Source organism: Acinonyx jubatus, chromosome A1, assembly GCF_027475565.1.
Source record: "Acinonyx jubatus isolate Ajub_Pintada_27869175 chromosome A1, VMU_Ajub_asm_v1.0, whole genome shotgun sequence".
Taxonomy (NCBI): domain Eukaryota; kingdom Metazoa; phylum Chordata; class Mammalia; order Carnivora; family Felidae; genus Acinonyx; species Acinonyx jubatus.
This window is the reverse complement of record NC_069380.1, coordinates 6,252,742-6,268,523: the sequence shown is the minus strand read 5'-3', so window position 1 is coordinate 6,268,523 and position 15,782 is coordinate 6,252,742. Positions and strand designations below refer to the sequence as shown.

Here is a 15,782-nt window from a genome sequence, read left to right as displayed (position 1 = left end):
CTCTGTCTCTGTCTCAAAAATAAACAAACATTAAAAAAAAAAAAGTGATCTAAACAACATAACCAATAAAGAAGGGTTTTTTTGGACATATATGAACGCCATGCTCTAAGAATAGAGAATATACCTCCTTTGAACAAACACAAAACATTAATCCCAGGATAAGGCACAAATAAATCATGAACGTAATCATGAAACAGCAATATTACCAACAATAACCAGTGATCAAAATTGCAAAGAAAACTGAAAGACTGGAAACAATGTAAAATGGTACAAGAAGGGACACAAATGAATTATGGTACGCACAATGGAATCACACACAGCAAGAAGAATAAATGACCCAAGAGTACTTGCAACAACATGGACGAATTTTTAAAAATTGGTGAACAAAAGATCTAAATACAAAACCATTTATAATGATCAAAATTCAAAACCAGGCAAAACTCATCAGCTTAGAAGTCAGCATAGGGGATGCCCTTGGAGAGCGGGGTGGTCATGACTTAAAAGAGACACTGGAATGTTCTAGGTGCTAGTTTCATGGGTGATGGAATACATTTTGTGAAAATGCACCAAGCGCCACACTTCTGATGTGATTTTTACCAGTATCAATAAAATTAACATTTTTTCTTAAAAATCAGAGAAAAGCTAGAAATTATTTTTTTAAAACCTTCCCACCAAAAACCTTAAACAACTCTTGGAAGAAAGAGAATATAAAAACAAGTCACAGAATTCCTAAAAAATAATGATAATGAAAATATTACATATCAGACTCCATGGAAGAATTTAAAGTACTAATCAGAAACAAATCCAGAGCCCTAACCACCTACGTCAATTTTTTAAGAGCAGAAAATGAATGTATTCCATTCCTAACTCAAAAAGCTAAAAAGGAGAACAAGGTCAACCAAAAAGAGTACAAAGAAGGCCCCTCACTCAGTTGGTGGAGCTTGCAACTCTTAAGATCAGGGTCATGGTTCGAGCCCCACGTTAGGTCTAGAGATTACTTTAAAATAAATACATTTTTTTAAAGATGGTAACTGTAAAGATACAAAAGCAGAAATTAACTTAATAAAAATTCTCATTCTTTAAAAAAAAAAAAAAATGAGTTCACGTATATGAGGGACCTAGAGTCGTCAGATTCATAGACAGAAAGAATGGTGGTTGCCAGGAGCTGGGGCAAGGGAAGAACGGGGGGGTGAATATTCAACCAGCACAGAATTTGGATTATGGGAAGGTGAAGCAGCTCTAGAGCTGAATGGTGCTCATGGCTGCACTTAATGGACGTAATGCCACAGACCTGTACAGCTGAAATAACAAAACAAAACATACACTAATTTCAGCAAAGGAAAAAAAGGAGCGAATACACGAATACAAAAAAGATAAAATCTATAAATCATAAAAGAGTACCCTGCCCCCTTGCATGCAAACACATTTAAAAACCTAGATGAAATAGATAATTTCTTAGGAAATACAGCGTATCAAAACGGACCCCAGCAGAGACAATGCTTAAACCAACTAACTTCCCTAGAAGAATCAGAAAAAGTTACCAAAGAACTACCTTACTAAAAGAGGACCAAACCAGAGAGCCCAGAGGAAATCTACCAAACTCTTAAAAAACAGACAGTTCCAATATAATTTAAATTGTTTTAAAACATGAAAAATAAAGAGTAACTTCCAAATTCTTTTTATGAATCAAGTATAACATAAAAAACTATAACATTAATACCTGAACCCAATTAAGATAGTAAAAAAAAAAAAAAAGAACACCTTTACAAACGAATAGCACTTAGGAACACCGATGCAGAGATATGAAATAAAATATTAAAGAAAAAAAAAAACCCAGGGCACCTAGGTGACTCAGTCAGTTAAGCGTCCAACTCTTGATTTCAGCTCAGGTCATGATCTCATGGTTTGTGGGATCAGGCCCCATGTGAAGGGTCTACACTGACAGTGTGAGGCCTGCTTGGAATTCTCTCCCTCCTTCTTTCTCTGCCCCTTCCCTGCTCACACACATACATACTCTCTCTCTCAAAAATAAATGAATAAACTTAAAGGAATAAAAAAAAAAAACCACCAGTATTATTCTTATTGTTATTCAGTATTAGCAAATTGAATAATACAACTCACCATACTAATAAATCTAATGAGAAAAAATACATAATAACCTCCAAAAAGGCCTGAAAAAAACCCTTGACAAAATTCAGTATCCATTCCTAATTTTGGAAAACCATCTCTTGAATAAATAGGAATGAATGAATGCTTCTTAACATGACTTTACCGGTACCTATAGAGAGAGTGTGTGTGTAGGAGTACCCACACAAGAGAGCACACCCACAAGAGAGTACGCACACAAGAGAGCAGGGGTGCCAACATCTTACTGGGTCAAAACTAGAGGCATGCCCACTTAAGGCCAAGAACCAAGCAAGGATGCCCAATACGCTGTCTACTATTTAACACTGTTCTGGAGGCATTCACCAAGAGAAAACAATTAAAAACACAAACAGTGAAAAAGGAGAAATAAAACTCTCTACTAGCTGATCACATGACAGTAAACCTGGAAAATCAAAAGAATCCGTGATAAAAAATAACTCAAGAAAGGGAATTCAGCAAGGCAGCAGGATATAAAATTAACAAACAAAAAAACAATAGCCTTCGTGTACACAACCGATAACCAGTCAGGATATGTAATGGAAGAGAAAAGCCCATTTGTAACAGCAAGAGAAAAGAACGCACACTTAACAAGAAATGTTCAAAACTTCCATGAAGAAATCTACAGACTCACACTCCTGAAAAGGCACACCCTGTGAGACTTCCGCATCCACCATTCGTGGATGAGATATCACAACTTCAGTAGACTGGCAGTTGGTTCTCCCTAAACTAATTTACAAATATAACACCACTGCAATAAAAATTACTCGGAAGCTTCTTTATGGAGCTAGACAAGTTGACACTCAGTTAACACTGAACTGGAACGAGGGAGAAGTAGCCATACCAGATACGAGAACAAAGTTCCATGATTAAAATTGTGGTTGTAGCACTCGAAGAGGCAGACAGACCAGGGAAATGTAACAGAAAATACAAAAACAGACCCAACCTATATACGGAAACCTAGTAATATATAATAATGGTGGCATCTCAAATGACTTGGGCAAAGATGAGCTTCATCAATGTTGGGACAAGTGAGTAGCCATGTGGAAGATAAAATGAGACCCATTCATAATATCACACACCAGAATAAACTCCAAGCACAGCAGAAATCAAAATGTAAAAGCTGAAAGCTACCTAACTTCTTAAGGAAATCATTGATGAAGCCTTCTGTAACATGGGTGCAGGGAAAGGTTTTCAGACCTTGACTTAAAATCCATACCCGAAAATTACATGTGACTCTTTGCCCAGGGGTCAGCATCCTTAATCCCCATGGTAAGGGTCAATTGTACTTCCTCCGTGTTTAGTTTGCTGTTTTGTTCCTAACTCCGTGAGATGGATGTACAGATCACTGAATGTTTTTCAGTCTTCTTTCCTAACATGTATTTATGGCTATAAACTTTCCTCTAAGTATAACTTTAGCTGCATCCCACAGATTTCGATATGAAGTATTTTTATATTAATTCTGATCAAAATATTTTGTCAATATTTAAAATTCTCATTGCAATTAAAGATCTTCCATAATTTGTGGGTATTTAGAAATGATTTTACTTTTTGCTATTGATTTTAGTTTAATGCAGAGAATACTGTACTGTTTGACCTCAATCCTCTGAAATATCCCATAAGCTGACAGCTTATCCACATGAACTGGTAAATAATGTGTATTCTGCAGTTGTTAGGGGCAATGTCTAGACATGCAAGGCAAGTTTATTGTTCAATTATTGTGTTGTTCAAATCTTCTATATCCTTACGGAATTCTGTTCGCTACAATACCAGGGTAGTACAAAAAATAACTCCCTCTACGATTGTGAATGTATCCATTTCCTCTCCCTATTTCTTTTATAATCACTGAAATTATTTTCAGATGATCTAGACACTCTATTAAAGAAAATAAAAAGATGAATAACCTTCACTACACCAATAAAAATGGCAGCAATTTTTTCCACTAATTATTATCCAAAATGGGATAATATCACCTCTCTCAAAAATAAAAACCATCGTTGTAGACATCCTCCAAAGTTCCATTGGGTCAGATCCAGTAACTGCAGACAGCAGATCAATTTGTTTCACTACTTAGAGGTATATTCTGCAACCTCATTCATGCTGCTGGGCTCCTGGGAAAGGTTATCAACGCTCTACAATACATTCCACAGATAAATTGTGGAGACTCTTCCACAATTTTTCCGCACCAAAATTACCTCGGTCCCGCTCTCTGGCAAAGATCATCCGTGCCCCTTCAGCGCCCACTGCACCGTATCCCATCGGGGCCCGATGCAATCTTAGAATCACTCTCCCACAGTGCTCCAGAGAACAATCGCTAGGATCTGAAACCCATCGCCACCTCTGCTCGATGGCAGAATCTCTGACGATCTGTCCGCGTGGTTCTTCCAAAACTCTCATAGCTCAGGTATGCAACCGGCACCTACTCCGATCAGTCTTCGTCAGCGTCCTCCCGTTTTCTCAGGCGGGTGTTGTCTCCCACTCTGGATCAAGCACCCCTCCTGCCCAATCCCTTGGCACCTTACACTTTCCCACCTACAGCTATACACCACAGTGATCTTTTCACTTGTTTTTCTCAGCGGTTACACCATCAGCCCCTGGAGGAAAGGGCCATCTGATTCATCCTGATACCCTCAGCATCTAGCAATGCCTAGCAGGTGCGCACACTGTCTTTCTACCTTGTCCCCTACAATCTATTCTCTACACGACACTGCTGGTGACCTTTTTAAAATCTAAGCCACATGGTATCGTTTCCCTGCTCAAAAACTTGCAATGGCTTTCCATTTGACTCAGAATAAAATCCAAAGTGCCACCACAGTCTACCAGACCCTACATGATCTGGTCCTTTATTACCTCTGTAACTGCACACGCACACACACACACATGCACACACACGCGCACACACACGCACACACGCACACACACACACCCCACTTACTCATACTACCCTCCTACCACCTCAAGGGTCTTTGCACCTGCTGTTCCCGCTCCCATAAGGCTCTGGGCCAAAATATCTGCCGGACTGGCGCACTTGACCTTCATCACGCCTCTGTCGACTGTCACCCCAGAGACACCTTCCCTGACCACTTCTTTGACCACACTATCAAGAATGGCAGTCCCCGATACACTGTCCCCTTGCTCCTGTATTTTTTCTATAGCCATTATCACTACATGTATTTATGTTGTTTATTTATTATCTTTCCCCCCCACTCGAACGGGATCTCTCTGAGAAAGGGCACTTATCCTCTAGAAGAGGGGTCGGGATTTTTTGCTCTAAAGAATCAGATAGTAAATATTTTGTACTCTGCAGGTTAGACAGTTCCTGTCACAACTACTCACCTCTGCCTTATAGCACAAAAGCAGCCACAGACAGTGTGTAAACGAATGGACAAGCCTCTACTCCAATAAAATTTTCTTTACAAAATCAGGCAGAAGTCCAGATTGGGCCCGAAGGCTATTGTTTACCAACCCCTGTTCTGGAACAAGCTTGGCATGCAGTACATTGACTTTGAATTAATCAATCATTTCTCCATTTTTGGTCTCCAAAAAGTCTACCTCTAATTGACAACATAAAATACCAGCACTCCAACCTAATCAGGAAAGAGAACTTCAAACCAGCTTCTATACACCTTTTACCAAAAAATCCATTTGAGGCTCATTATATTCCTGAATGGCTGTTTTGACAGAGATGCAGTGCATTCACTGTTGCCACCAGAAAGCACATGAACCATCGAGTTTAACCCTCTGCAGAAACGTTGTTATTAAGGTGTGTTTTCCCTTCATCTAAAAAACAGAATATAATCAGCCTCAGAAAAACCACGTCCTATGGGCTGCACACCCCTCACTGCGGCTCTCAGTGTAACCAATACGAACCCCAAGTGAGGGTGTGGGGAACGTATTAAGGAAAGGAAACTGGTATGTTTTCTACAGATGGTGAAAACTGCAGCGTAGAGCTGACGATGTTTCCCCCTTTCACCACCAGGATGCTCGGCCAAGTTCCCAGTCTGCAGACTGGTTAGTTATGTCACCAATATCTACGTCCTCTCTTCTCGGGGATTCAGAGTCAGCCTACGGGATTCAGAGTCAACCGACGTTTTCAGCCTTCAGCACATTAAATGAGGCCGCGTCGGAGTTCAGCCAGGGGCATAAGAAGTGATGTGTGCTGGCCCATAAAACCTCCACGGGACTTGGCTCTCTCCCTGCCCACCAGCTGAACCGAGCAGGAGGAAGTTCCTACTTCCTAATGGAGGCTGAGTCACAGGTGGAAAAAGCTGGCCTACCAGAACGGCCCCGTGGAAGACGACCCCATGAGGAACACAAGCACTAAGCAACAGATGCTTTTGGGGCTGAGTCACTGACGCCTTACACGAGTCAAATTCTAGCCCTCCACAACTAAAACACCCACCTGGGAGGCTGGGCCCTTGTTCAAAGAATAGGTTTCATTGTTTTCATTCATGATTTTCACATGGTTTTGATTCTCGTTGTTTATATTCAGCTTCATCACTATGAGTATTTCCTAGAAGCTGATTTAAATCTTTACGTAATAGGGGACGAGGGACAAGCCTCCACTGTTTGCATTCAATAAAATCATAAGCATCTCAAACAACAAAATTGGAACAAATATATTTGGATAAAACATAAACACTGCAACAAAACCCTATTTGTAACATTCACTTGTACACAGTTGGTCTAAGTTGTATCAGCGTCCAGAACCAGAGGGCATGCTGGGTGAATACTAAAATGCAGGGCAACATGTTTTATCTCAAATGTAATTTGACAATCATCAGAAACCAAATAGCCTAAGAAATGAAACCACACGTTTCTAAACTCCCATCTAGCAACAATAAGTAACTATAAATGTGGCTTAAAACGAAAATTGTTCTAGACCCTGTAATACCTAATGCCTCTATAATTCTATCAAATGATACCATGAGGTTTTGTTGTTACCACATTTTTTTTTTTTTTTTTTTTGGACAGGTAGTATGGAATATGCTGGACATGTCAGAAATGGAAGAAGTTTTTTTGTTTTTTTTTTTTTCCAACGTTTATTTATTTTTTGGGACAGAGAGAGACAGAGCATGAACGGGGGAGGGGCAGAGAGAGAGGGAGACACAGAATCGGAAACAGGCTCCAGGCTCTGAGCTGTCAGCACAGAGCCCGACGCGGGGCTCGAACTCCCGGACCGCAAGATCGTGACCTGGCCGAGATCGTGACCTGGCCGAGATCGTGACCTGGCCGAAGTCGGACGCCCAACCGACTGCGCCACCCAGGCGCCCCAGAAATGGAAGAAGTTTTTAATTAATCTATGCAATACAACAGGCAAACTCAGGTATGAACTTCATTATCACTGATAGGCCTTGCAATCCTCCAATTTTAGATGCTAGCTTTCAAAAAGAAGTAACATTTTAATAATCTTCCTCCCTGGGATATCTCAAAGGACAATCCACATCTTAGTAAAGCCTTTGGAAACAATGTCGTTTGCAGTGTGTAATTAAAATCTGAAGACAGGTGATTGGGGAATTAAGGGGTCTCTGTGCATTTCTGTTGTTAAATCAAAAACCGGATAATTAACTCTAAAAGATGTACACAAACGGGAGATAAGTACTATGGAAAACCGAGAACCAAGTTATGTTTCAAACGCTATAGGTTTGGTTATAAACAAAATGTGTTTTTCTGTTTCTGTTGAAAATGGGCATGTAACCTACATTGGAAAACTACAATCTTCCCTCCAAAATTAAAATCTTACTTTTCAGGAGATGGAAGGCAAGTCAGTTCCTCTTCGTTGTAAGCTGTGAACAGCCTGTCTCAGAATGATACAAACACAAACACAAGCTGCTCCCTCACTTTCTTGCCACTCTTCTGGTTAATGTCATCCCTCTACTGGACTAGATACTTCACTCCCTGAGTGTTTAGACAGTGTTCCTTCCATGCACCACAGGGAGCAGTTTAAATCCATGAACCTCTCCGTAAGTGTTCATTCTAAACTGCACAGAATATGGCCCCGAAAAGAGTGACACAGTCAAATTCAGAGCCGAACTGTGCCTAGGTAATAACTCTAACACAGGACTACATGACAAAACAAGGGGGGGGGGGGGGAAGTGTCATGCACGTGTTTTGGGGGGCTTAAAACAAAAGTGCAACATGAGTAGAGCAAAATGACTCAGTCCGGACTCTTAAAATTAGAAAGTAGTGATAGTGTTCTGCTTTTCCTATGGTCCTCAATCAAAACCCATGACACGTTCAGTCAATGAAAACATATTTGTTGAGTATCTGCTATGTGCAAGGAAGACACCATTTCTTCCATTTAGCTGATAAAATATGGCCACATGGGCTCTTAGTTCGGTCAATCACATCCATACTTTTATATGCAACACAATTTCACTGAGCTACTCGTGTGCACAACATGGATAACAGCACTCCGCGAGAGGAACCACAGCTACAGGGTAATAACATCTTCAGGATGCACTGGAGCACAGCTTTAAAAATCCAAGATGCGGGCGCCTGGGTGGCTCAGCCGGTTAAGTGTCCACTTCGGCTCAGGTCACGATCTCAACAGTCTGTGAGTTCGGGCCCCGCATCAGGCTCTGTGCTGACAGCTCAGAGCCTGGAGCCTGCTTCGCATTCTGCGTCTCCTTCTCTCTCTCTGCCCCTCCCCTGCTCACGCTCCGTCTCTCTGTCACTCAAAAATTAATAAACATTAAAAAAAAAAATTTAAAAATCCAAGATGGCTTTCAGTCGCTAGTAAAAGGAAGTATTCAAGGACCAAAGATCACAAAGGCTTTGGGCAAATGGCCAGCTGGAGCCAAGGAGGCACTGGGTGTTACCACTGGCCAGTGAGGTTATGACCTAAACAACAGTCTGTAAGTGGCCACAGTGTTTAAGAGGTTACTTAACAAAGCTGGAGCACATCTACTAAGAGCCGGCTGTGGATGAGGCACCGTGCCGTCTGGTGCCTGCCCACAAGGAGCTTACAGTGAGTTTGCAAGACAATTTACCTCTGTTTTCCCTCTCCAGGTATTGAGAACTGGTGCTTTGCCCGATTAATGCTATTATCACCAATAACCAGAACGGTCCACAGTAGGCATTCAATCATGTGAAAAGAACCATAAAGCAAAAACTAAAGAGAAATGTTAGTAAAACACTGAAAAAGTTCAAAAATATACAATGCAGCAGAAGACATCCTTAGATCAATACAAGACCACTGCTCCCAGAGGTCGGAGGGCCCCCTAAGAACGGGCCCAAGGGAAGGTTCCATCCCGGATGCTGAGCCCAGAGCTGAGGCTCAGAAGCTCCTACTAGACCTGAAAGAGGAGAAATCACCCTGGGATATTCAGGATGTTTAAACCACCCCCCCCCCCCAAAAAAGAGAGCATCAACAGGAGAAAAGAAAAGAAAAGAGCTAACCTCAAAGAGAAGAGGCACAGATCCAGGGAAGAAGAACCAGAACAGGGTGGCTGTAAAGATGAAGGCCGAAATCTGAGTATGGAAAAATTATCCTAATCTAGGGACATCTGCTAAGACAGGAGGATAGGCTCTTACACAAAACAAACAAAACTGACCTTGAGGTAAGCAGCACAGCACTGACAGCAGAAAGCGTCCACTCAAAGCAAAACAGGACAGCACTGTCGCGGACCATACGACCCTCACGGGACGCCAGGACCTAGAAAAAGGCACGGCCATGCCCAGAGCACCCCACCCTGAGAAGGCTCAACCAGTCCTAAGAAAAGCATGTCTTAAATGGAAGGGACAAAAAGGCGTTCTTAAAAAAAAAAAAAAAAAAAAAAAAGTTAATAAAAGAAAATAAAGTCAATGTTTAAAAAAAAACAACAAAAAACAACTCCCCTTGAACCAGACGTGCCTCCCTAGCGAATGCCCTTCTCTCCTCTCCATAACCAAGGTTTAGAAGCACCGCGTAACCCGACCAGCCTCCCCACCCGAGTACAATCCTTGGTCCGTGGCAGTAAGGCTCCCCTGGGACTCCTCCTGTGAAACCAGTAATGACATCCCAGAGCAGAAGCCAATGGACATTCTGTACCCATTGTCTGTCTGGATCTCTTGCTAGCTAGCACCCTCTCCCCTTGGTTCCTCAACATGCTCAAATCCTTGCACTGAAAAAAAAAAAGTCCCCCCTTTCCCTGGCGTCCTGGAGCCACCCTTCACCACCACCACGCCCGAGAGCTGTCCCCACACCCTGTCCCCACATACTTCCTGGCTCCCGCTGTTATACCCTCTCACGATCTGGCCATCCCGCTCCTGTCCCCATTACCGTGTCACCGCTGCCACCTCCTATATCACTAATGACTTCCTGGCTCTCAGCACCCCTCTTTGCTGACATTCTTTTGGACCACGGCTTCCAGACGCCATTCGTGCCCCCCTCCCCCCACAACTGTCCTTCTCGGTCGCACAGTGAGAGCCTACCCTCTCCTGCGTATCTTTTGAACACAGGAGCTCCCCAGGTCACATTCGACACGCTCCTTTCTTCCGTACGTGCTTCTTGAATAACTCCATCCACTCCAACAGCCTCCGTTCACAAATACGGGCAAAGGCAGAGGTTCTGGAACTTTCTCTGTTCACGGCACCCTTAGCGTCTCGGGCCAAAAGAAACGCCTGACTGCTGCATCGTTGGACAAGTTCAAATAACTTAAGTATTCATGCCCTAACAACTTATTACCTATTTTTAAAAAGCACATTTCAATTGAGGAAAAAAAAAATCAGTATTTTTATGTCTGAATAAACCACCAGTATTTACTTATGGTACGCGTGCACCTGTTGGGCACCTCACAATTTCTCGAACCTTGGAGCTGGACTGGATATCACCTCGTGCATGTCCTACTACACACTGAATCTCACAGGGAACCCAACCACTGAACGCCCAGCCTTACAAACGTTATCAACGAAAAGAAAGTAATGCAACCGATGGTGGAAACCGTAGATTCCTCTGAGCAAGTATTCCCCACAGGGCAGGACAGATGTTGTGGACTGCTGAGTTTCCTTCCACAATTCAATATCCAGCAGTCTCCCTGTGAGTGCACTGCATCACATCAGCACACAGTCTGGGAACTGTGGTCTAAGGACTCTCAGATGTCTGTCTCAAGTCCAGACATCCCCCAACAGCCGGATCCCTAACGCAGTCGACTAACCACCGTGTCCCGCGGCCACCTGAAACTTAACGAAGGCAAGTGCACCGGGCATCGTTTCTTCCAAATGGCGGCTGCTCCGTTGAGAAAGGCACCATCATCCACCCGGCTGGCCACCCAGGACTCAGCACTGCCCAGAACTCCCGCCTCTCCTAACTCCCCCACATGTACCCCCACCAACCGACAACCAAGTCCCAGTAATTCTACCTCCTCGACCTTCCCTCCTTCCACCCTTGCTCCCTTCCATCCATTCTGCAAAGGGCAAATCTGATCATGCCCTTCTGCTTCAGAATTCCGCAACTGTTTCCTTTCGTCCACAGAAGAGTCCAAACCCCTTACGACAGGAATCGCAAGGCCCTATGCCGCACAGCCCCGGGTCGCTTCTCCTGCCCCATTTCTTGCCGCTTCCCTGAGCCCATCCACACCCTGTCACACCACCAGACTAAATTTTTTCAGGTGCTCCAATATACCATGTCCCTGACAGCCTTTACCAAGCCTCTCCTTGACCCAGACTCTGACCAATTCCTTCCCTTGTATTTCTCCCGGAGGCTTTTCTCATCTCTCTGAATAGTCCCTAAGCTTCAGTTTCCAGTCACCCTCTAAGCTCCAGTAGCTGAGCCCTTTCAGAGCACTTACCATATACCACACTGGTTAACTAAATGTGTGCCCCATCGGTTAAAACTGTCCGATGGGGCACCTGGGTGGCTCAGTCGGTTAAGCAACTGACTTCAGCTCAGGTCATGATCTCACAGCTCATGGGTTCGAGCCCTGCATCAGGCTCTGTGCCGACGGCTCAGAGCCTGGAGCCTGCTTCGGATTGTGTCTCCCACTCTCTCTCTCTCTGCCCCTGCTCATGTTCTGTCTCTCTCGCTCTCAAAAATAAACAAACATTAAAAAAAAATTTTTTTGTAAAACTGTCCAAGAACCCGATGACCAGATGCTAAAAGAGGCATCTACCTTGTTTGCCTTTGTATCCCCAGCACGTAGAATAAGCTCTGAAGTACAGCGAATGAATAAAGCAAGCAAACGAATGGACTAGGCCATTCATGTGATGCTCTGCACCCCTCTCTTACTAATTCCCATCACGGCACTGATCACACTGCACTGAAATCGTTGGTCTCGGCAGACTAACAACATCTTGAGAGCTTTTCGCTCTTATTTCTGCGCTCCCGGTATGAAAATAGTGCTAGGCGCTTAGCGGGCATCCACTCACTGGCTTCTGAAGAAAAAAAAAGTTATCGACAAAGTTCTGGAAGGCCACACCCCATAGGATCAGGTTTGGTTACCTCTGGAGAAAGACACAGGACAAGGGCACCCAAGAAGAAGAGGAAGAGGGGACTGAGACTTGTTACTCCATGTATCTCCATAGTGATACTCAATTTATTTTATAATAACGCCTTATTTACGTATGAATGGCATACACTATTCCTGTATTACCCGCGTAAAAGGCACCATGGGTGAAGACCCAGCCCTGAGCACCCATGGAATGCAAGTAGCATTGGGCTCCAAATGCCCCAGGGCAGGTCCCAAGAAAACCTGACCTTGCAGAGGAAAGCAGGCTTCTGAGCAAAAAGGACTGAGGTGAACATCAACAGTCTGTACGACCATGTGGGGGGCAGGCCCAAGAAGATATAAGGAATGATAACAGCGTAGAAGTGGGAAATATACTCGACGATTATTTCGCAAAGAAAAGTTCTGGGAACTCTAAATGAAACCACTAGTACTGGCCTCCTAGGACAGACAATTCTTTCTTTTTTTTTTTTTTTTTAATTTTTTTAATGTTGATTTATTATTGAGAGACAGAGAGACACAGAGCATGAGCAGGGGAGAGGGAGAGAGAGGAAGAGACACAGAATCCGAAGCGGGCTCCAGGCTCTGAGCCGTCAGGACAGAGCCCGACGTGGGGCTCGAGCCCAGGAACCGTGAGATCATGACCTGAGCCGAAGTCAGTTGCCCAACCAACTGAGCCACCCAGGCGCCCTGACAGGTAATTCTTTTAATACTTATAAACAGACAACTGTTTTAATGGAACCATTCCAATAACCAAGAAGTGACTTACCACATGCAGGTTACTCTGGGAAGGGTAAAGTAGGTGTACAAAGACACGCTGAGAACACACAGGGGGCTACGATGCCGACACCACCACTTAGTAAAGTGCAGTTTCGCCTTTTCTTTTTTTTTCCAGAATTTTTTAAAAACAGAGTAGTACACCATTGGCTATTGGGTCATAAGTTTCAAGGAAACAGATAAAACGCTGTTATAGAGCAACTTCATGTCAGCAACTGGAAACGCAAGAACAATTTTTATGTAGACAGTTCCAGAACAAGCTTCTTTTCACGGTTTTCAGACAACAGTGAATACAGGTCAAACTGCAAATGTATGATGAAGTCAAGCAAACTTCCCAACCTAGTGAGTTTTAAACATCCGAAAGGGCACAACTTTTGTGAATATAAATTAAGATCTTCAAAAATGAAGAAAAATGAGCACTCTGTGGAGGCTATTAGAAAGGAGACCAGATACACAATAAGAACTGCCTATGGGAAAGGTCAAACCCAGCTTTCCTTTGTTTAACCTCTCTAGTAGATAAAAGAACTAGCTTTAAAGAATCACTGCATTGTTTCACTGCTAGAAAAGGAAAGTTGAGTAAAGCATACACAGAAAAGAAGCAACCAAAGTTCAACAGAATTTGCCCTAGAGGCGACAGGAAAATAAGTCCATTATAACACTTTGAACTTAGTTTTGATAGAGACGCAGGCTTTTTAAGTTTTAGACAAACCGATTTTTTTAAATGAGGCCAGCCCCTCCCCTCAAGAAAAACCAAAAATGTGGATTCTGAATCTTAAAATTTCGTGCCCCGGTATGCATTTGATTTGGAGAAGCAAGCACAAAGCAAAAACTGACCTGTGAATGTTCGGTCTTTTAAAAACTGAGAAATTACTGCTGGTAGTTAAGTACGATTTCAACTGACCCCCAAATGAGAAAGAATTCCTAATACGCCCGACGGCGGCTAAGAAAAATGAGATGTTCCCATTCATCCCTAAGCCCATCGCTTAGCTTCTTAATAATTAAGAACTCTGCTCTCCGCCACGGAACTATCCCTTGCAGGGAGGCTGAAGCAAGAAGAAATCGCCATTGCCCGTAAGTACCACGGACGGAGAGGGGAAGGTTTTCCACGCGCTGGAGCTCCGGCGCGGAGGACGGCGAGAGCCAGGCGCCGCGGCCCCCGCCCGCCGCGCAGGCAAAGTCTCCCGGGGACGATCCATGCCCGCGAAGCGGCTCCCGGGCGCTCAGCCCTCTCCCCTTGCCCTGCAGCGCGCCCCCTCGCCGGCTGCCCGACCCCCCTGCCCTGCGCTCGGGGAGCCGAGCCTGGCTGCGGAGGCCGGGAGCCCCGCGGGCCTGCAGACCCGGGGGAGGGGGCACCCGGCGCAGAGGCGCGGGGAGGGCGAAGCCGGGGGTGGAGGGCCCGACCCGGGGCGGCAGGCACGCGGGGACTGGGCCACATGCCGGCAGGGCGCGCAGAGCCACGGGATGTGAAGGTCCCGGACGCCGGGCAGCCCCGAGCATCGTGCGTGGGGCGCGAGCGGAGGCCCGGGCGCCACCTGCGGCCGGGATGGCGGGCGCCTGCCCCGCAGCCCGGGAAGCGCGCACCGAGCAGCGCCGGGGCCGAGAGCCGAGGGACCGCGCGGGGGAGAGCGGCCGCCGGGCCGCGCCGCGACGGCGGGAAGCCCGGGCCGGCACGGGAGCCGGCGCGGAGGATGCGGCCGGGCTGCAGGGCAAGGCGCGGGGCGGCGCCGCGGCCCGCAGTGGGCCCCGCCGGCCGCCCGAGAGCGCCCGGCGCGATGCAGCAACTTCACTTGACCACGGGGCTGCGGGGACCCGGCCCGCGCCCGCCCCTCCCCCGGGGCAGCCCCTCGGCCCGGAGCCGCGCAGCGATGGGGCCAGGACCGGAGAGTCCGGCCGGCCGCAGCCCGCACTCACCGGTCCGCGGCTCCGCCGCCGGCGCCGGGGCTGCGCTCCGAGCTCCATGGTCCCGCCGCGCCGCGGCCGCCCGGCGCCCCCGCCCCGCACCACACCGCACGCAGCGGCGCCAGCGACGCCGCCTCCGGCCCGGCCACGGCCGCGGCCACGCCCCCTCTCGGCCGGGGGCCCGGCCGGAGCGAGAGGGGGGCTCAGCGCCGGCTCCACCAACCGGAGGCCGCTCGCCGAGCCGCTTCACCAGGATTGGCGAGCGCCTCAGCCAATGGGGAAATGGAAGGAGCGCGGAGCGTCGGCGCCGAGGGGCGGGGGATTGCGGAGGAGGTGGCTCTCACGATCAGTCCTCCGCCCGCGGCTCCGGATGAGGATTTGGCCGGAGTCGGCCCCGGAGTGGAGAGGTGGGGTTACTTTCGGCTGAGTTTATCATCAGGGGCCCTTCCATCGCCTCTGCTACCGATGGACCCACTGCAGTCCCTTTGAGTTTCCACCCGTACCCTAACCTTACCCGGGTTTTGAGGGCCCCTGCGAACA

The 15,782-nt window shown here is 46.2% G+C and overlaps 1 protein-coding gene across 5 annotated transcripts in view; it reads right to left on the bottom strand.

The window, feature by feature from the left end:
• The window catches only part of WASF3 (WASP family member 3), a 135,535-nt gene extending 120,126 nt beyond the window's left edge, over positions 1 to 15,409 (bottom strand). For 3 of the 5 annotated variants that reach the window (XM_027064584.2, XM_027064595.2, XM_027064590.2), the window contains exon 1: positions 15,255 to 15,409. The gene's annotated coding sequence lies outside the window, so the exon portion shown is untranslated. Of the gene's footprint in view, positions 1 to 9,134; positions 9,888 to 15,254 lie in introns of those variants that run through there. The other 2 variants (XM_053210220.1, XM_053210139.1) reach the window with 2 other exon arrangements.
• Positions 15,410 to 15,782: the final 373 nt, after the last annotated feature.